General features: G+C 46.1%; 1 protein-coding gene across 3 annotated transcripts in view; it reads right to left on the bottom strand.

The window, feature by feature from the left end:
* The window catches only part of PDZK1 (PDZ domain containing 1), a 41,694-nt gene extending 26,250 nt beyond the window's left edge, over positions 1-15,444 (bottom strand). The window contains exon 1 of one of the 3 annotated variants that reach the window (XM_082367637.1): positions 15,329-15,444. The gene's annotated coding sequence lies outside the window, so the exon portion shown is untranslated. Of the gene's footprint in view, positions 1-6,093; positions 6,415-15,328 lie in introns of those variants that run through there. The other 2 variants (XM_082367638.1, XM_082367636.1) reach the window with 2 other exon arrangements.
* Positions 15,445-22,260: the final 6,816 nt, after the last annotated feature.

Below are 22,260 nucleotides of genomic sequence, written 5' to 3'. Positions count from 1 at the left end.
TCTCTTGTGAGAGTCCTGAGTCAATGGGAATCCCATTTCCTGTGAGGACATTTGAGCAATGTTCCTGATTTTCCTTTTGAAGCAGTCAAGAGATTGAGTGATGGACTAGGGATGGGCAGGAATCTTGATTGTCAGGTCAGGGATTCTCTATCTCCTCACTCTGGACCACCTCTGCAACGTTAGTTTTAGCTGCTGAAAAGTCAGGGCTGAGATTTTTTTCTCCATGAAATCAAGCTCAAATAATAAACTCAGATTTCCCTAAACCCAGAAGTATCATGTAAGTCTGAAAGCTAGGGAATTACAAAAATAGAACCAAATGCCATATAGCGAGGGGGTATAAGATTCCAGGGAGCTTTTACAGAGCTAAGCTGACCAGAGAGTCCCAACACCTGGAGCAGATGAGCTCTAATAGATGTGAGTACAAGATACACCAGCCAAGGGACCCAAGGAACAGAAAAGGGTGGAGAAGATGGAGTGAGGGAAGCATCACCTGATATACGGATGTATGGGTGGATCATGGTCACCGGGGAGTGATGAGTGAACAGGTTCACTCACCAGACAACATCACTGGATTTCCAAAAGATTAGAGAAAGGGTGTGGGATAAACAGCATTCTTCTTAGAGAGGGAAAATCAGAAGGGCACTGTCATCAGTGACAGCCAGGTGCAATGACTACCATCAGGAAAGAAAATACCCCAATATAGTCTTCTTTGTCTCCCAAAATCCAGGATGTAGTGGATCATTCTATAAATACAGTAACCCTACAAATGTTAGTCACAAGTACTCTGGACCCACCACCATCTTATCTAATAGTTAGGAATCAATGGTGCAGTCATTATCAGACCACAAAGAAAACATAGCCTCTCCTCACAAGGCACTTATGTAACCAACACCTGAGCCATGAAAAACTAAACAGTGAAAACTTAGCAAGACAGTGGGGAATAATGTTTAATCCTAGTTACTGCAACTGGGGAAGGATATTTGTATAACCTAGGATGTAACCATAGGATAAATTATTTCTGTTTCATTGAGGCATGAGGGGAAGAGAGGGCAGGAATTCTCGGGTAACATTCAACTTGAATGTGACTCACTTTGCACTAAACTCCATGCTGGTTTATAAAACACTTTGAACTTCAGCAAGGAGGAAGCTTGGCCAGGCATGTCTGCACATCGTGCCCTTGTGAGAAATGCTGCCCCTTCAGCATTTACATGCATCCGTGTCATGAGTAAGACAAAGAAATCACTAGACTTTTGTTGGAAAAATACAACTGGTGGAGACTGGTGATGTTAAGTCAGCAACTGTAGATGGTGAATTCCCTGCAACCATCAGCCCTGATCAAGGGGTTCCAGTCCTGGGCCAGGCATGTCTGCCTTCTATCAAAGCCTGCCTCAGAGCCTTGGGACATGCTGTTTCTTCCAACAGCATAAAAGAAATCCTAGTGTATCTCAGCTGGTGTTGACAGATGTCTTGAGCTAGGAGGAGATAAATGCAATTCAATTTCATCCTTCTTCAAAAATATTTTACCTAGAGCAGATCCAATATCTTTGCTGCAGATTATATTTAAGCCACCTGGATTCCTCCTTTGAAAAGCAAGAGGTGTGGGGGACTTCCCTGGTGGTCCAGTGGTTAAGAATCCATCTTGCAATGCAGGGGATGCCAGTTCGATCCCTGGTCCGGGAACTAAGATCCCACGTGCCACAGGGCAACTAAGCCCACATGCCACAATTAGAGAGAAGCTCATGCATGTACCACAACGAAGCAAAGAGCCCACGTGCTGCAAAGAAAGATCCCACATGCTGCAACTAAGACCCGATGCAGCCAAAAAATAAATAATTTTTTTTAAAGCAAGAGGTGTGGAAATTCAAACACTCAAGTTTATTAATTTTAAATGATGAGTATCAAAAATAGAAAAATAAGTGGGGCTCCAAAATATGTTTTTGCTAATTATACTTTCCCACTGTGAATGGTAACTGTTTGGTCTTAGGTAGTCATAGATTTCAAGTGTGGGAAATTAATGAAATGTGTTCCAGTGGAGAAGGGTGATCATAGGACCAGTGAGTAATTCTTATTTCTCATCTATGTTAAGGAATGGAATCTGCTTATCTTGAAGTTCATTTGGCCTGCTGGTACTAAATGCCGCTTCCCTCTACCCACGCATCATGAATGATACTTTGTCTTATATGGTAGGACTCTTGGTTGGAGTTCAAGACCTTCCCCACTCTACTTGCTTATCTAAGAGTTCTGCAAGTTGGGAGAGAGAAGAAGTCGATATCGTGTGGAAACAGAGGTGCTCTCGGAGAAAGGATATCCTTGTGCTGCTGATAGAACTGGTACCTGAAAATAGCCTAGGGTTGGCTGGAACAAGAGTATCTCCCAAAACTGGCGTCTTGTTTTACAAGACCCTTTGAACTTGCATTTCTGCACCCTCGCTCTTTTCCTGTGTATCCAGCCTCTAGGCTGTCCCAGCCACTGCCCCAAGACAAACTTCCTGATCTTACTCTCACCATGTTAGTCTCTAAAAACAACATTTAAGAACCTAAAGTCCAGACTCCTTTCTCAGGCTTTGAGGCTCAACATAATCCAGCCCGACTCCATCCCCCTCTGCTCCCCAGTGACACCAAACTGGCCCACATGTGGTCACCCACACCCAGCCTGCCCTTCGCTCACACCACATGCTCTGCCTGAAATACCTGCCCCCCCACCCTCCAATTACTTATTTATAGTAGGTCACATTTTTTCCAAGTGAATGAATTCAAGACCTATTCAAGGCTCAGTTCAAATTTTAGGTTATATAAATACAAATCCTTTCCCAACCACCACAGTCTGGAGGAGTCACTCCAGCCTCTAAATTTCAAGTACCATTTATATAATCAATAACTTACATTGAGTACCTACTACTGAGGCTCAACCCAGATTAGACACTGTTCTGCCCTCACAGAGCCCGGAGTGAAGGGGAGAAAGTTATAGACACAGCTACCAAACACGGGTGCTGGAATATGGAAAAGAAAATGTTTGTTATTGTTATACACACTTATTGAGCTCCTGCTAGGCTCCAAGCGCCAGCCTAGGTTACCTTTTATGAGTTCTCATTTAATCTTAATGGTCCATTTTACAAGAAAAAAAAGTCCCTGAAAATATAAGTTGGTTTCCCACAGCTATTTGGATAAGCAACAGAACCTGGATTCAAACCCAGTTGAGTCTGGGTTCCTCCCCCCAGCCTCCCAACCTTGAGGGCTGTGTTAGGGAACCCAAGTAGTTAGACTTGGAGGAGGAAGGCATCCCAGGCAAAAGGAGTAGCACAGGTATGTTCAGGGATGGTGACTGGTTCCCAAAGCCCAGAGAATAGGCATATGTTGAAAGTAAGAAGCAGGTCAGGTTAGACTGGGAAGCACTGTAGACTCAGTTCTATAGACTACAGAGGCGCTTCAGTGTTTATGTCCTGTGAGGCTTGGCCATCTCAGACCACAGTTGCCATTGAGTTGACGAGGGGTTCTCTTTCATATTTATCAAAACTCCTTCCTTACCTGGGGTCATGCCCGTCATAAAGCTGTCTGAAGATCATCAGGATAGTAGCACTTAAGGTGCACAAGACACTATGAGCTTCTCCAATCTCATCCTCATTAAGAACTAGGTTCTATTATGCCCATTTGACCGATGAGGAAATAAGAGAGGAAGAATACATCTGCTCTGGAATTCAGGTTTCTGATTCTTAATCATTTAGCCATGATACCCACCAGGCAAAGAGATTATCATGAAGGGCCAAGGAAAGGAGTTGTTGAGATCTCAAGGAAAATACATCTAGCTCTACCTTGCTACTCTCATCAAACTCCTATGCAACAAATGTGAAAATCATTTAACCAAGGTGTGACCAGAGACACCCATTCCCACTTGATGAGACTCGGGACCTTAGGTGCCTGAGAGACTATCAGAGTTCTTCAGCCTCATCTTTGATTAGAGCATTTTATCCAAATATATTGACTCTATGCCTGTAGCTCCCTCCCTGCCACACTAACTTCCATTTATCATAATAGCTAAGCATCTAATCTACGCCAGGTATTGTTCTAAGAGCTGGGATTACAGCAGGTAACACAAAGAACAAGACCCCTGCTTTCTTGAAGTTTAACGTCTGCCAAAGGTGACGAAAAGTGCAGAACATGACTTCTGATGATAAAGGTTACAAATGATGAGATGCAGTGGTGAGGTGGAGGGAGGAAGCTAAATTTAAAAGCCATTCCTGGGGAGGTAACATTTTAATTCCTACCCAAATGACAAGCAGGAGCCAGCCTTCAAAGCTCCAGGATCTATTGTACTTGGTGGGCTGAAAAGGACATTCGTGATCATATAGTCTCAACTCTTTATTGATAAATGAGTAAATAGAGGCTCGATGAGATTATAAGACAAGATCCCCCAGCTGACAGCAAGGCTGCCCCACTGTTCCACAGAGCCCTTGGAAAGACACATTTGAAATGTAAGCACATGGGCCTCCCTCATGGTGCAGTGGTTAAGAATCCGCCTGCCAATGCAGGGAACACAGGTTCGATCCCTGCTCCGGGAATATCCCACATGCCACGGAGCAACTAAGTCCATGTGCCACAACTACTGAGCCTGCGCTCTAGAGCCCACGAGCCACAACTACAGAGCCCGTGTGCCACAACTACTGAAGCCTGCGTGCCTAGAGCCCGCGCTCTGCAACAAAAGCCACCGCGCACCGCAACGAAGAGTAGCCTCCAGTCGCTGCAACTAGAGAAAGCCCGCGCACAGCAACAAAGACCCAACACTGTCAAAAATAAATAAATTAAATAAATAAATTTAAAAAAAAGAAATGTAAGCACACTGTGGTTATGCATGAACACATATTTATAATTTTATTTTCAATACAGCCTTGGGGAAAAGATGAGAGTCTTTGATAGACAATAAAATTGAGGCTCCGGTTGGTGAAGCGACTTGTCTAATGGCCCGTCACAAACAACTGAATCAAAACCCGTTATTTGTATTCCAGTCCCATGTTCTTTCCCCAGGATGAGAAACGGCTGTCTAGCCAGTTGTCTATGAACATAGGACATCATTACTAGCCACTTCATGGTTTATGATACAAAGAACAAACAAAAGAGTCAAAGATAAAAACAATTTACTTTGTCATAACACACAAACTCAAAGTCCCTGAGTTATTTGCTGCAGGAAAGAACATGTGATTCCAGGTGACTAGACAACCGTGGCCTGAGACAAAGAGCCCCTGTGACTTTTGGAAAGGGGACTGAGAGCTCGTGGGTGCAGCATTGCAGGGACTATAATTAAAGAGGAACGTGTTCCTGCAGAGCCAGCCCAGATCAGGAGTCTCCTTAGCTGGGAAGCCCTGAGATGACAGTCACATTTAAATCCCTTGACCACTTCTGCTTAGGAAATAAGCTACTAGTCGTTTCCAAACCTACCTGCCCACAAGAATCATCTGGGGAGGGAGTGGGGGAGATGCTGGGGGGAAAAAAAAAAAAAAGATTTTTCAGGACCTCACAAGACCCAAAGAACTAGACACTCCAAAGGGCAGAGCCTGGGGATCTATGTTTTAAAATTCAGCCAGCCTAGAAATCCACTGGTTTCTCCACAATTCTCAGCGCTATAATGTGATAAAAAAGAGGAGAGACGCATGTTTTTATTATCCAGTGAGAAAGTTGTTAGGTTGTATCCTTTAAGGGCTGCTTCCAGAAGAAAATCTTTACTACCCAAAGCCCTTGTACAGTGGGAAGGTCCTGTGAGACAGAATCTCCCCGCGACCTGTGAAGCCTGTTGTCTCCCTCCCTTTGGCTGCACATCAAACCTCCATGCAACCCTGGGAAAGCTTTTTCTCAGGATCAGTTTACCAATTCCTTTGTGAAGCAGACCCCAGCCTGCCAGGGTCAGGGCGTCTCAAGCAGAGAGACCCTCAGAGCGTGGAGAATGCCTCCACCTCAACCCCACCACCACCTGGCTCCTTCCCCACCAGCCTCTCTTCTGCCCTGGACAGCCAGCTACTGTGTAGAAAAGGAAAAGGAAAAAGAAGGGGGTTCGGGCCCCGGTGGTCACTGCCCTCAGTCACGGGGAAGCCGACTCATTCCTTACCTGGGTCCTGGAAGAAGAGGAGCCACTGGGTTCACCAGGGAATTCTCTCTCTGCTGGTGAGCTCTAGTCTTGGAACTCGCTGGACTTTGAACAAAGGTTGATTTAAAAGCTGATGTATTTAACAGGGACGTGTGGTCTGAGTTCAAGTGACCTCTGTCCTGCTTCCTGCCAACTGGCTGGGCCCTGAGCTGGGCAAACCTGGAAAACTCTCAGCAAACCCGACCCGACGCTCCGGCCCACCTGCCTAGTGATGCGGGCGCTCTGCTGGCCCGCCCGCCGCTCCCTCCCTCCCGGAGAAAAGGAGGGGAGAGGGGGAGGCCAGTTAGGGAGGAGGGGCCTTCCTCGGCTCTCTCCCCTCAGCAGATGCCTCAGTCACATCCAAGCAATACCCAAAGCCTCGGGAGCCTCCACCATCCCCCATGGCGAGGGCAGGGCTGAGGACCATCACCTGACCATCCTCGAGCCCTGAGGTCTTCCTGGGGAGCAGTACCTGTGTCACCCCCACCCAATAGGAGGCCAGCAGGCCAAGGAGTCCCAGTCAATGGAGCAAAGCCCCTCGCGCGCCCATCCTTCCTCCTCCTCCGCCTGCCTGCGAGTTCTTACTTGCATGCTCCCTAGAAGTTGAGCCAGTAAAGCCCCTGCTCTTATTTCCCAGCTCCCTTCCTCTTCTCTGACACTCTCTCCTCTTTCTTTCTCTCTCTCTCAACTGAGGGTGCTCTGTCTCTATTCTCCAACAGTTGCCTTCCCCATCCACGCCCAGAACCTCTCAGGCAAGCCCAGCTGGGCAGGTGGAGGCACTTGCAGCAACTCCTGGGCCAGTGCCTGGGCAGCGGGCTGGCAGCTGTGCTCCGTCCCAGCCACGAGCAGCTGACCCCTGTCAGCAGCACCCACACAGGCAAACCTAGGGCTGGGCTTCTCACTGACCTGGATCCTCAGCCCACACTGGAAATCAGCGCAAGAGATTGCTCCAAGCAGTGAAGCAAAGCAAGCGACAGGCTGAGCACAGGGTGGCCTTGCCCTCCTCCACCCATGCTCCAAGGGCCTCTTGTCTTGCTGGGTCTTGGCTGCCCTCGGGTGAAGGCACGGCCAGAGCCAGGGGGTAAATGGTGGTCAATGACAAACATCTGAGCAGCTAACTCATACCAGGTCACCTCTACCTTCACACTATACTCCCTGGGCCTCCTGTATATCTTCCAAAGTGGAGGGTAGAAGGGGAAAAATGTAGATTTAAGATCTGAACACCTGGGGATTTCCCTGGTGGCACAGTGGTTAAGAATCTGCCTGCCAATGCAGGGGACACGGGTTTGAACCCTGATCCGGGAAGATCCCACATGCCACGGAGCAACTAAGCCCGTGCACCACAACTACTGAGCCTGCGCTCTAGAGCCCACAAGTCACAACTACTGAGCCCACGTGCCACAACTACTGAAGCCCGCATGCCTAGAGCCCATGCTCCACAACAAGAGAAGTCACCTCAATGAGAAGCCCGTGCACCACAACGAAGGGTAGCCCCTGCTCGCCACAACTAGAAAAAGCCCGCACACAGCAACAAAGACCCAATGCAGCCAAAAATAAATAAATAGATAAATAAATAAATTTTTAAAAATGATGTGAACACCTGGGTTCAAATTTTGACTCCATCACTTCCCAAGTGTTTGATATACAGGAATTCTTTTTTTTTTTTTTAATTGGAGTATAGTTGCTTTACACTGCTGTGTCAGTTTCTGCTGAAGAATTCATTTTTAACTCTGTCTCACCTTCATCATCTGTAAATAGTTGTTATAATATTGTTTTTAGAAACTATTTTATATTGAATCAAAATATCTCTCACTTCTGTCCCTGAGTCCTGATGGCTCCCTCTGAGCTACACTAAGCCTACTCTTTATTCTACATAGCAGCTCTTCAACTATTTGAAGGCTGATGTATCCCCCATAAGCCTTCTTTTCTCTGGGTAGCAATGGATGCCCCTCATTCCTTCAGGTGGTTTGCCTATGTCATGACTTCAAGACTTCTTGCCCTGGGTCCCAGCCAACTTGTCAATGTCCCTTTTAAAGTCAAAGGCCTAAAGGGAAAACTTGAAGGTGAAGGAATTGTCCTATACCTTGAGTGTGGGGTGCCTACGCAATTGTCTACGATTACCAAATTTCACCAAACTATACACCTAAAATGGGTGAATTGTATTGCATTTAAATAATGCCTTAATTTTTTAATTAAGGAGCCGAAATCAGTAGAATTTATTCTTGAAACTTCTACAATGAAAAAAGTTGGATGATCAAAAGAAAAGGCAGGACTTCCCTGGAGGTCCAGTGTTTAAGACTCTGCGCTTGCAATGCAGGGGGCACAGGTTCAATCCCTGGTCGGGGAACTAAGATCCCACATGCCACGGGGTCAAAAAAATAAAAAGGCAGCCTTCACAGTGGAGCTTACACTCAGTCCCCAATCAAGAGACTTCTCAGACTCACCCTTTACCCCAGTCCAGATGGGATAAATAACCACAAGCCTTCAAACTGAGAATAGAAGAGGCCTTGAAATATAGAGACAGTGCTGGTTCAAAATTAAATAGAAATAAGCAATTGTTTGTTTTTTTTAATGACAAAACTCTTTCCCACTGTTATGTGGAACTGAATGAGATTTACCAGATCAGTGGCTCTGATCTGGTTAATGCAGAAGGGAAAATAACATTATCTATTGTGTGTCTGGTAAGCCTTTATATCTATTATTCTGTTAACACTCAGCATGATCTTATGAGACAATATCCCCATTTTACAGATAAGAAGGCTTAAATTCATCTGGTTAATTATCCTGTCTGAGATCTCCTGGCCCAGAAGGCTTAAAGAGCCTGTCTGTCTCCTTAGGTAGTACTGTTTTGCCTCTACAATAAGGCCTCCCACTATCCAGGGAAGGAATGTGCTCTACTTCCCTAGAGGTACTCAAGCAGAGGCTGATGTTGACCTGTGTCATGTTACAGAAAGATGTCTTGCATTGTTAGGAGACTGGAGTAGGCGATTTCTTGGATTGCTTCCAACTCTAAGATTCTGTGAACCTAAATGCTGTGGGTCCTGCCCATGACAGTATAGTTTAGTCCTGCCCTGGTGTGTGCATAGAGGACATGCAGATAAGAGTTACGAGCATGGGATTTGGCATCAGATGCTGATGCCATTAATGGTAGATTTAAGATCTTAAATCTGCCATTAATAGCTTTATATTTTTTATTGTGAGCTCAAGTTTGTCTGGGCTTTATCTCTGGAAACCTTGGCAGCCTGGGTGGAGGGTTTTCTGTTGTTTTTGTCAAGCAGCACCACTCCATACCCCTAGAATGATGAGGAAAGGCACCAAAAACCTGGGGTCAATTTATGTTAGTTACTTGCCTTAGTGTTTCCAGATCATGAAAATAATTAATGTCAGTTACAGTGCTAGCACCTCCTAAAGGCAGATCTGTGGTTAGGAATTTGCAAGAGAGGATTCTTTTTTCTCTCCAGAGTCCAGGCCAAGACAGATGGTTTCCTTGTTATTCCTGATCCGCTTTACCCTGTCCTGTTTTTTCCATAAACATATCTCCTTTTATCATATTTATATAATATGTTTATTAATTATTTTCTGTCTCTTCCCCACCAGAATATAAATTCCCCAGGGGTAGGGATTTGTACTTGTTTTGTCACTGTATCCCAAGTGCCTGGAATATAAGCCTAGCTTATAGCAAGCTTTCCAAAAATGAATTGAATGAGTGAGTGAATAAATGAATCTCATTTTGTCAACAGGACTGCTTTTTATCCCACCCTTTCACTGAGAGTGTAGCCTTCTGAGGGTCTGGTGTCCATACAGGGTCTCAGTTTCTAGGTCTTTTCTCTTGTCCCAAAGTGACCCTGCACAACAGACTGCTTGGTTACTGGTTTTCAGCTTTCTCTTCACTTCTGGAACTTAGAGATCTCTTTCCTTTTGTCCACATTCAACTACCTATTTGAAAACAAAGTGTGGTATATTTTACCCAGTATTTCTATGAACTTTGTAGAGAAAGGGTTTTCAGATTATCTAGTCTGCCACGTTTCCAGAAATGATTCTATCACTTAGCAGTTACTTTGCCTCTCAAAACTCCCACTTTAGACAATACTACAAAGCTACAGTAATCAAAACAGCATGGCATTGACACAAAAACAAACATATGGATCAATGGAACAGACTAGACAGCCCAGAAATAACCCACACACCTATGGTCAATTAATCTTCAACAAAGGAGGCAAGAATATACAGTGGAGAAAAGACAGTCTCTTCAGCAAATGGTGTTGGGAAAGAAGGACAGCCACATGCAATTCAATGAAGTTAGAACACAGTCTCACACCATACACAAAAATAAACTCAAAATGGCTTAAAGACTTAAATATAAGACATGACACCATAAAATTCCTAGAAGAGAACATAGGCAAAATATTCTCAGACATAAATCATAGCAAGGTATTCTGAGGTCAGCCTCCCAAAGCAAAAGAAATAAAAGCAAAAATAAACAAATGGGACCTAATCAAACTTATAAGCTTTTGCACAGCAAAGGAAACCATAAACAAAATGAAAAGACAACCTACAGACTGAGAGAAAATATTTACAAATGATGCAACTGACAAGGGCTCAATTTCCAAAATATACAAACAGCTTATACAGCTCAATATCAAAAAAAACCAAACAACCCAATCAAAATACGGGCAGACGACTTAAATAGACATTTTCCAAAGAAGACATACAGATAGCCAAAAAGCACATGAAAAGATGCTCAACATCGCTAATTATTAGAGAAATGCAAATCAAAACTACAATGAGGTGTCACCTCATACCAGTCAGAATGGCCATCATCAAAAAGTCTACAAATAATAAATGCTGAAGAGGGTGTGGGGAAAAGGGAACTCTCTACACTGTTGGTGGGAATGTAAATTGGTGCAGCCACTATGGAGAACAGTAGGAGGTTCCTCAAAAAACTAAATATAGAACTACCCTATGATACAGCAATTCCACTGCTAGACATACATTTGAAGAGAATGAAAACATTCATCTGAAGGATACATGCACCCCAATGTTCATAGCAGCATTATTAACATAGCCAAGATATGGAAGCAACCTAAGTATCCATCAACAGATGCAGGAAAAAAGAAGATGTAGTATAGATAATGGAATATTATTCAGCCATAAAAAAGAATGAAATTCTGACATTTGCAACAATGTGGATGGACCTAGAGGGCATTATGCTTCATGAAATAATCAGAGAAAGACAAATTCTGTATGTTATCATTTATATGTGCAATCTAAAAAATAAAACAAATAAATGAATATAACAAAACAGAAACAGACTCACAGATATAGAGAACAAACTAGTGGTTACTAGTGGGGAGAAGAAAGGGGAGAGGGGAAAGATAGGGGTATGGAATTAAGAGTTACAAACTACTATGTATAAAATAAATAAGTGACAAGAATATATTGTACAGGGGCTTCCCTGGTGGTGCAGTGGTTAAGAATCCACCTGCCAATGCAGGGGACACGGGTTCGAGCCCTGATCTGGGAAGATCCCACATGCCACAGAGCAACTAAGCCCATGCGTCACAACTACTGAGCCTGTGCTCTAGAGCCCGCGAGCCACAACTACTGAGCCCGCATGCCACAACTACTGAAGCCCGCACACCTAGAGCCCGTGCTCCGCAACAAGAGAAGCCACTGCAATGAGAAGCCCACTCACCGCAACGAAGAGTAGCCCCCACTCGCCACAACTACAGAAAGCCGGCACTCAGCAACGAAGACCCAACACAGCCAAAAATAAATAAAAGTAAATTTATAAAAAAAAAAAAAAAGAATATATTATACAGCACAGGGCAAGATAGCCATTATTTTGTAATAACTTTATCTTTTTTTCTTTTTTCTTTTGGCGGCATGGTGCAGCATGTGGGATCTTAGTTCCCTGACCAGGGATCTAACTGGTGCCCCCTGTAGTGGAAGCGCAGAGTCTTAACCACTGGGCCACCAGGGAAGCCCCACATAATAACTTTAAATGGCATATAATCTATAAACATATTGAATCACTATGTTGTATACCAGAAACTAATATAATATTGTAAATCAACTGTAGTTCAATTAAAAAAAAAAATTCCAAGGCCGATGCCCTTTCTACTACACCAGTCTGCCTGGTTTAGTACAAGATTCTAGCCTCCACCCTTCACATTTGAGATATTCCCTGATATGCTCAAATTTTTCTCCAACTTCAGATCTGATTATCCTTGTCTTTTTAGTAGCTCATTAACTTACTCAGAGCCTGACATTTTAAGCTCCAGTGGTTTTCTGTCCCTGACCTGAGTCAATGTTTATGACAATCTCCCCTTTTACTCCCTATGTTACTCTGGCCTTACCCAACACCTGAAGAAGCAGTCTGTGTAGTCTGCATACCTTTGGAGGGATTTATTAGGCCAGGGTCCAGATGCAGAACTGAGATAAATGTTTTACAGTAGTGAGAGGCAATGGGCAGGAGGAAGGGCAAAGCCGTGGTCCTCGGCTGGTTCACACATTGTGGCCCCACATGATTGCTGATCTAAATTTTCTAGTGTTTTTCAGCAACCAGGTAGCAGGTCAGGGCAGGCATGAGGACCCCTGGAGAGCTGTGACTTATTAATACTTGCAAGCTGGCTGCAAAGGATACTTTAGTAGTCATTCCCTCCCTCTTCCTTTTCCCAGCTGAGGGGTCAGAATACACAGTATTTTTCCACTGGGGGGAAAAAAAACTGACGTACAGAGAGAGAACAGGCCATGTCCTGGGTTCTGGAATGTATCAAAGCTTGGGCACTTTGGAGTATGGATTAGGGTCTCTACTTGCCTCTTTCTGAAAGACACAGAAATGGAGGATCAATGGTCCTTGGGAAGTTCGGACCCTGTCTGAAAGAGCCAGTTTCTCAGGGGTCCCAAAGGGACAAGCTTAGGGATAGGAAAACAGCAAGGAAAGTGCCAGGGATCTCAAGGCCACAGCCTCAGCCTGACTCCGGCCCTCACAGAGAGACTGGGGACCATCCCATCCATGGGTGAAAGGTCAGTGAGACAGAATCAAGACAAGGAACAGCCTAGTGGGCCCAAGTCTGTGGCATGATTTAAAAGACACCCCTGCCTCAAAGTATTGCCTCCTTCAGGGTGGTCCCAGGACTTCCTGACACTCTAGTTTGGAGAACAAACGAATTCATGTGCACCCTGTTTTTCCCCATTGCTTAGAATTCTAACATGCCAGAAAAAACAAAAAAATACAATACTCATTATCCACTGAAGACAGTACATCTTCTTCTCAAAAGCCCAAGCCAGATTAAGGATGAGCCCATCTGATCTGCCTCAAGGTGGAGTACAGCCTCTGTGCCCCCAGCCAGCTATGCGAGTGCTGAAATTCTACCCTCAGCAGTGGATCCTTCGCTAAACACTATCTTTTCCTTTCCCCTACATCAGACTGGAAATATTCCAGAGGACAAAATGTGAAGTCCCTGATTCAAAGACTTGGGCATCAGGAAGGCCTGGGATTCCTATAGCAGCTGTGGGAAGGCTGAAGAAGTGCAGATGTCACAAAACGTGTGAGGCTACTTTCCTCAGCTCCCTTGGCCAAAGACAAAGCTTGGCAGGAGGCTTAGCGAGGAGCTCAGCACTGGGACTCACAAGCCTGCAGCTACTGGGGCAGCTCTCAAGGGGCGATAATCGGAGGAGGGCGGGGATCTGCAGCTCTAGAGCCACGTGCCACATGACACTGGCGTCCAACAGGCAGGGAGCTGCCGAGAGGAACCATCTTCCTATTTGCTCACACAGCACAGTGTGGCTTTGTGGTGGCGGTGAGGGGACATCCCAGCCCAGAAGACAGACAGAGCTGCAACTGCAGCCATTTCTGTCATCAAGCTGTTGTGTCCTGGAGAAGCTCAGGTTAGCCCCACACAGATCCGCGTGTGGAGCAGGTGGCAGTGTTTGGGCTGCCGAGCCAGCAGTTCTGCAGGAGGGAGGCCTGGCTGCAAAGGAGCCGCTGTCCTCTGTGACCAGAAAGAGACAAAACAGACTCTCCCGCATACCAGTGAGTTGGGCAGACAGATTTTCTCTGCCTTCTATTTAAAAGACAGAACTTGAGGTCAATATTCCCAGTGAGCCATTCACTACAGGCTGGAAGTTAGAATTGAAACTGAGAGGTGTTGTTCTCAGGGCCTGCCCTGTCGCCGTGATACCCACGCCCCTGAAGTTGCCACCACGTCCCCACAATAACACAGCCCTGACTCCTTCCTCATATGATATTACCAAGGACTCTGGGCAAGAGGCCAGTGGAGACAGCGGCGGGATTGAAATGCCTACACGGCTTTGCTCTAAGTGCCCTCTGGCCCTGAGGTTTGGTTTCCTTCCAGAAAACTATTGGCTGTGCCAGAGGGGTCAGTTCGCCCTTTCCCAGGGGAGACTCTGGGTCTCCCACCAGGCCCGTGGAGCCAGCAAAGGCTGAGGGCAAGGCAGAGAAGGGGAGTAGATCCCTTTTCTCTGTCAGCCTCTGACGTGCTTCCTTACATGGCCTGTCACCCAGATTGCCGACTGTCACGCCCGTCACAAAGCAAGTGTAAGCCCCAGATCAGACCAAGGTTCAGAGGTGTTCTCCCCACCCAACATCCCACACACTCACACACAGTAAGAGCCGCGTGTAGATGCAGCCAGGTGAGCTTCAAGGGGAAATGTGCCAGAATAACAAAATTTCTTCTACATGCAGATGTGGTCTCAGGCATCTTCATTGCCCAAAAGTCTGACGTGGTGGAGTGAAATGTGGAAGTTAGTCACCAAAGCTAAAGTGATCTTTGGCTGCAGTGAATATACTAAGCTCTGACTATGCTGAGGCCGGTGGCAGGTCTGAGGCCCACACACACTTGACAAGGGAACTTTACAAACGAGACTCTGGAGGAGAGTAACAAGGATGAAGGAAATATTGACACTGTGCCATAAGGAATAGTTGAAGGAACAGGATATTTAGCCCAGAAGGGAGAAATGTTAGCTAGAATGATTAGCTTTCTTCACAGATTTGATGAGACCCCATGTAGAAAAGGAAAACCAGGTGATGCTAATAGCCAACATTTATTGAGTACTTACTATGTGCCAAGCACCAGGCTAATTATTTTACACACATTTTGTCATTTAATCTAAACATCAGTGCTATTATTATTCCCACTCTACAGATGAGGAAAATTCGGAGAGGTTGAGAGTCTTGCCCAAGGTCACATACCTAGTGGCAGAGTCAGCAGATGAGCCAGGCCTGCGACTTAACCACCATCCAGGGACATGTTCTGTGTGGAGCCCTCGGCAGAGCGAGACGCAGTGGTTGGAAGTGAAAGGGAGGCAGATCTGAAGGCAACATGAGAAAGAATTTTTAAACAACTGGAGGCAACGAAGAACAGTGGGCGGGTGCTTTGGGTGGTCATGAGCTACACACCACTAGAGAGGTGAAAGCAGGGCGGGCAAGAGGTGTTACGTAAGACAGTTTGCAAGGAGAATTACAGCGGCGGCAGCAGCACCTGGGAACTCGCTAGGAGTACAAATCCCTGGACCCCACCGCAGCCCTACTGAATCAGAAACTCAGTGACTGGGCCCAGACACCTGTATTTTAACAAGCCGTCCAGGTAATTCTGATACACGCTCAAGTTTGAGAACCACTGGCGTAGAAGTTTCTGCGCCCGGCGAGGGACTGGACTGGCTGACGGTATTAGTCCCTTCTGTCTCTAAGACCTCACAGTTCTATAGAGGTGAGATACAAATATGATTTAACAACTAACCAGATTTTCTTTTAACGTTGAGCGCTTTCTAGTAATATCTTGGAAACAATATACCAGCTGCTAAATTGTGTGATTGCACTCAGGTAACTTAAGACATCCCAAGGCTGACAAAGTAAATATTTGGAAGGCTGTGGGCAAGGGGCTGCCCCTCCAGCCCCCCACCCCCACCCCGACCAGGAAGCAGCCTACATTCTGGCCACCTGTCGCTCCACGGGTTTCCAAACAAGCCCCGTACGTACGTCCCCACTCCTTGTTCGTTCCTGTTGTTCCTCTATCTGAAAAACACTTACCTTTTGAAATCCTCCCTTCTCTGAAAGCTCAATTCAAATGTCACTGTCCGTGAAAGGTGCCGACAGTACCTGGTGCACAGAGCAGCCTTCCTTCCCTCTCTCGTTCCTGGGTTTCCTCTCACTTCTGGCCACCTCGCAGCACCTCGAGCGGTCAGCCTCGTCTCACAGGGCTGGAGCCTCTCAGCAGAGCGGCGTTGTCCTGGCGCTCAGTCGCGTCAGCCCCCCCGCGCCTACCGTACGATGCTGCTCAGTGAGGAGGGGTCAGAGGCAGCATTTTAGGAAAATGATGCATGCAACTGTTTACAGGATGAACCGACGCTGCCTGACTGGTGAGAAGGGAGCCCTCTGTGATTCAGTTTCAAGGCCTGAGGTCTTTGCAGAACTTTGAGGTTTTTGCAGTAACCACTGTGAATGCACGTGTGCGCCGCCGGGATGAAGGTGCCCCACCTTCACGCAGCTACAGCCCTGTTATCTTCAACTCCTCTTCGTGTTCGTAACAATCCTCGTTGCATGATCCCTGGATGATGTGAAATACTGAATGCCCTCTCAGCCAACCTTCCAAGTATCCCACAGAGACAAGCATGGACAAAACTCCTTTTTAGAGAACAGAGAGGTCATAAATTAGACCACTAGTGTAAGGACAGCAAAGAAGGATACTGGGTCACCAGATACCAGGCCCAGTTTAACAGCTTATGTCTGCAGGGCCAGGTGTCCTGTGGGCTGTGGTGGACTGGCCCTGTGACCAGGATGCTGGTGAGAGACAGGGAAATGGGATGAAAGACCCCCCTCCCCAACAAGGGTTTCTATATCCCAGGCTCCTGGAATTGACACATTCTATTGTGAAACCTGAATACTTTGGTGGAGTAACTAGGTGTTCCTGATGTCTGTCTCACCTGACAACACTTAGGATGATGGCTTCAATGGGGCCACATGAAAGGACCTCAAACCCCAGAGGTCCTGTTACAATTTTGGAGCAGGGGGGCACAGAGCACTACAAAACAGGAATTCCCTGTCCGCACAAGGGTGAAAGAGACTCTAGATTAGTCAAGAAAAATTTCCCCCAACCCCACTTGGCCTCCTGGGTAGCATAGCACTGGTTGGCAATCATGACAGGTGTTTGCTGCAGAACCAGGAGATTTCCTGTTGTGCTGGGTCCCCTCTGGCACAGAGCCTGGCCCACTCTTGCAGAGGTTAGAACCCAAAGCTTCTCATTCTCAGACCAATGCTCTTTCCACCAAAGTCCACAACCTTAGAATTTAGGAATAATCGTTGCAATCTCCCCAGCCATCAACAACCAAGGAGGAACAGGACAGAATAGAAATGGGTGAGGGGGTCACAAGTGAAGAAATAAGGTCAGTCATCCATCCCTTCACCCGTACATACAGGACCATTTTGGCCGCCCTCACCTCTCATCTCCCCTGCTCCCCCAGCCTCCCTGCATCGCTCCTAGCCCATCTTCCCCTTCATCCTGCAGCAGCTCTGTTCTCTGTCCTACTTCTAAGCAAAGTCTTCTCTCAAGAAAAGACGAGGCACCTTTCTTTATACTTGAGGGCACATTCTGTCCTTATATCTTCTAGTTATTCTATTATCAGTCTTATCCTTATTATGAACTATCAAGTGAAAAAGCTTTCTCCCCCAAGGTGAAGAAAACAATTTCAAAGAGTGGTTTTTCTCAGCCCTTTCAGCACCTTAGTCTATTTCTAACATGCAACAAAAAAAAAAAAAAAAAGAGGAAAAGGAAAAGGAGAAAGTGGCAGAGGGAGACGTGGAGGAGAGAGAGGAGAAAAAATTTCACAGTGAGGGTGGAAGAGGAGGAGAACAGCAGGAAGACCCCTGACTGCTAAAAAAGAACCCATTCTCTGGCTTTCAAAGACCAAAACTACCAGTAATGAAGGTACCAGCAATGACAGAAGTGGGAGATGGAGTTTTAACAAAAATGAAGAACAAGTCAAGGGCTGAGAGCTCATTCAAAGTGCTTTCACCAGAGCCCCCAGCCTGAGAGCAGGAAAGAAGAATTTCTGTCCCGAAGTAAAGAGCCCCACTGGGGACCTGGGGTCTGGGAGCAGGGATATGGGACAGTTGACAGGACTGCTCAGGCAAGGACAAGCTTCCAGTGAGGTCCCTGAAAAACCCTGTTTCTTGAAATGTTCTTTGCCCTCAGGAGCCTGGGAAGAGAAGTGTTCCTCGTGCCCACGGGGCTGGCATGCTCGCTCTTCTCCAGGGGGCTTTCAGGGATACAGCCTGTTCTGACTATATCCTCAAATGGGAAAGAACAAGACTGTGTGTTCATGGGAGGGAAATCCAGGTGAACTCCTTGAAGTAACTGTACCTGACAAAGCCTAAATTCCTTGTGCTGTTTTAAATTGTCCAGGCTACTTTCTTCTGTTCAGTCTTCATGGGGGATGAATGACAAATGGCTGTTCTTATCAATCAAAAGGAGATAGTTACCAGAGGAAAATTACCAAGGTTTGACTCAACTCTCCTCTGGATCCCTCAAAGCCTGGCCTGGGAAAAGCCACTGGGCTCCATGGAGCTTGGTGCTCGCCGTGTGAGGCACCTTGAGGGAAGCTCACATCCCAGATGTATGCTCTGGGGATGATGCAAAAAAGGGAGACTTTGGGCCACTGGCATGTTTTTGGCAGAGTAAACCTGGGAATTCCAGGGTGAAGATAATGGTTTGGAGATAGTTTTCCCCAAGTTCCAGAGTTATACACTTTAGTGGGAAGACACTTCACCTAGGAATCAGGAGACCTGGTTGCCTCAGTTTCCCTACATGCAAAATGAGGACCCTGTCCTGCAGAAGCTCTTAACTGAGGGTCCATGGGATCGTGAATCGGGGGAAAACATCACATCTTTATTTTCACCAGTCTCTAGTTGAAAGCATTTGCTTCAACTATGAATGTAGGCAACAAACCACATTAGAAGTTGCCATCAATAGAAATTACTTTCAAATCTCCTTACGGTTGTTACAGATTTCTCAAAATGTCCTATATGCTCATCGCTACTATGAAATTACAATAGTTCATTAGGTTGATGCCACATCTAAAGAAGCATGTATACTACTCTATCACACATTCTTCTAATGTTTGGACAACCATTTTGAAATAATTTGTTTCTTTTGTTACCTTATGTATTTTATTTTATGAATTTTTTAATGTTACTCTGAGAAGAGGCTCCACAGGTTTCACGAGACAACAGAAGTGTCCACAGCACATTTATGTTAAGATTGAGAAGCCCTGCTCTAGTGTGTTGAGAGGGGTCAGGACCGGAGGCCTGAGAAAGCAGACAAGTGCTCCAAGGGCCTCCTGACCCTAACTTTGGCTTACATACAAATCTGGCTCTACTCTAAGGAATTTGGTGTTACAGTGATTACTGAGATCCCATCTCTGGACCTGAGACATCTTTTTCACTTTTGTGGGAGATCTGCAAACAGAGGTATTTGTGGAGCGGATTGCTACTGTTCCAGCTCCTCTGACAGGCTAGGTCTGGGCTTTGGTACAGGAGAGAATGGAGCCTCTTCTTTACAATCTTGTCCCCACCAGAAACCCTTGGGCACAGCTTCATGTGTCATTTAATCGTCACAACATTCCCATGACGCAGCTTTAAACACAAGAGGAATGTGTGGCTGAGCAATTTTACGAACGTGCCCGAAACCACACGAAGCTTGGATCTGAACCCAGGTGCCTCCCGCTTTAAAAGGTCGCGGAAAGGAGGGCGTGTCCTGTCGGCTGCGGCTGCGAGCTCTCCGTACTGAGAGTCCACAGGCTCCGGGCAGCCAACGGAATTCAAGAATCCCGGGGAAAAGGCTGAAAGGTGAGGGTGCCAGCCTGGTGCCAACCTAGTCTGCACCCTCATCCTTGCCCGCTCCGGCGCTGGCCACATTTTGTGAGGGAGAGGAGACTGCCTCCGGCGCCTGGTAGACCCAGAAAGTCCCCAGACTTCCCTCCCCACCACCTCTTCCTGCTAGTGAGGGCCAGCTGCCGCCCTAGTACAGGCTGTGACCCCAGGACCCACCAGAGCCGATCTTGCACCCCCCAGACCTCCGCTACTAGTTTAGGTTTTCCCTGGCGGGCCCGCCCCCCTCCTCCCCTCACCCCGCCGCGCCCCGGCAGTTCAGGGGGCCAAAGGTTGGTCTCAGGAAGGCTTCAACTGGAAGGCAGCGCCCTCTAGCGGTCAGAGTGCAGAAGCAGCAGGGCCCAGTCTGCACCACACCAGGGTGCTCCCCGTCCGGAGCACAAAGGTCACCTATTCCAGGAGCATCCTTGCCCCATGGACCCCACCTACCCACAGCCCTCCACAACGGCCCACGACAGACTTACACGCTCTGCTTCAGCTCGGCCCTAGGCACCGCAAAGCCCGGCCACTCTTGCATCAGCGCCTGCGAGACGGCCAGCCTGTCTGCCGCTCTTTTCTTGGAAGCAGTCCCTACCCTGCCCCCTCCCATCCCGCTGCACCAGTCCCTAAGGAACCACGCCGGGAAAAGGCATATGACCTTCTCAATATCTCACAGCTAGCTAGTGCAGAGCCAGGACAGGAAGCCAAATCTCCCCAGCACACCCACCGTTGTGCCTGTAAGGCACCAGCTCCCCAAAGTCAGCAAACATCTGTCAAGGCCTAACTCCACTGCCATCTTGCAGCCTTTCCAGATCCCTCATTTAGAATTTCTCCTTCCCTATTCCTTGATATACTTTATGACCTTATTATCGTTATCAGCTTGTGTTGCAGCTGTTCCTGAATGGCTGGATGGGTGTGAGAAAAGAGGCAAAGGAAATTCCAAGAGAAAGACCCCATAACTTGGCGGTTAGAATCCTTGCTCCCGCACTTAGAAGCTGTGATTTTAAGCTGGTCACAATGCCTAAGTCTCCATATGCTTAGTTCAAATGACAGATTTTTAAATAACCATAATAGCTCAGTGTTTTATAAGAACTAAACACAATCATGTGTGTGGATGTGCTTGAGACACTGTAAATTGTCTCAAATATGAGGAACCATAAAAATAATCATAGCTAACATTTACTGAGCCCTGACTCTATGCCAGGCACTATACTAAGTAGTTTACATAGGTTGCTTCATGTAACCTACACAACAACCCTGGGAAGAGAATATTATCATCACCATTTTATAGATCAATAAGCAGATTTTCAAAGAGGTTAAAAAACTTGCCGAACATTATACAGCTAATAATTGTCAAAGCCAGATTACAAACCTGTCTTTCTGATTTTAGAGGCTGCATTTAACCACTAAAATAGTCTGTCTCTGCTGTTTTAGTTATCTCTCCGTGCCCTGTGTCTCCTGACACGTCATAGTTGCCCAGTGTTTGTCAAAGACATTCATTTATTAAGGGCTGAGCATAGTGCCTGTCCCAGGAGCCTAAGAAATTTGCTTGTCACCAAGTAAGTTTTGGGACCAGGACTTGGACACAAGCTGTCTGGCTCCAGAGTCTATGCTTTTAACCACACCCCTTGGCTGAAGGAATAATTGCAATCCTCTTTCTCTTTCTTTTCAAATCAGATAATGCTTGTAGTGAGACACAAAAGCATATCACTAAACTTTCCATGTTTTGTATCAGGAGTCAGCAGGACATTCTGTTAGAGACATGGTGAAGCACGAAGGTGTAACAACATAGGAGAGGGAACAAGAGGTCAAGGCTAAGGCAGCAGCGCTGGGGGCCAGATCACTGAGCTGCTGTTGCTGCTGGGATTTTTTATTAGGATTGTGACAAATTTATAGGTAAATATAAAGAAAATTAACAATTATCTCCATTTAGATTTTCTTTCATGTTCCTTAATAGTACTTTATAGTTTTTATCCTATAGGTCCTAATAGAAGTCTTGTTAAAGACAGAGAAAGAAAAGCATCATATGATATCACTTATATGTGAGATCTAAAAAAAATAATGATACAAATGAAATTACTTACAAAACAGAAATAGACCCACAGACATAGAAAACAAACTTATGGTTACCAAAGGGGACCATATGCTAATTGCATTATGGCAGAGAATGTGATCTTTTTGACAAAGATTCTTTGATATTTGCTTTATTGGCTAGTACATAATCAATTTTGTAATAAATAAATCTAAGGAAAGGAGAAGGA

Source organism: Balaenoptera borealis, assembly GCF_965194805.1.
Source record: "Balaenoptera borealis genome assembly, chromosome: 1".
Lineage (NCBI taxonomy): Eukaryota > Metazoa > Chordata > Mammalia > Artiodactyla > Balaenopteridae > Balaenoptera > Balaenoptera borealis.
The sequence above is the reverse complement of the archived record's forward strand: the minus strand, read 5'-3'. Positions and strand labels throughout refer to the sequence as shown.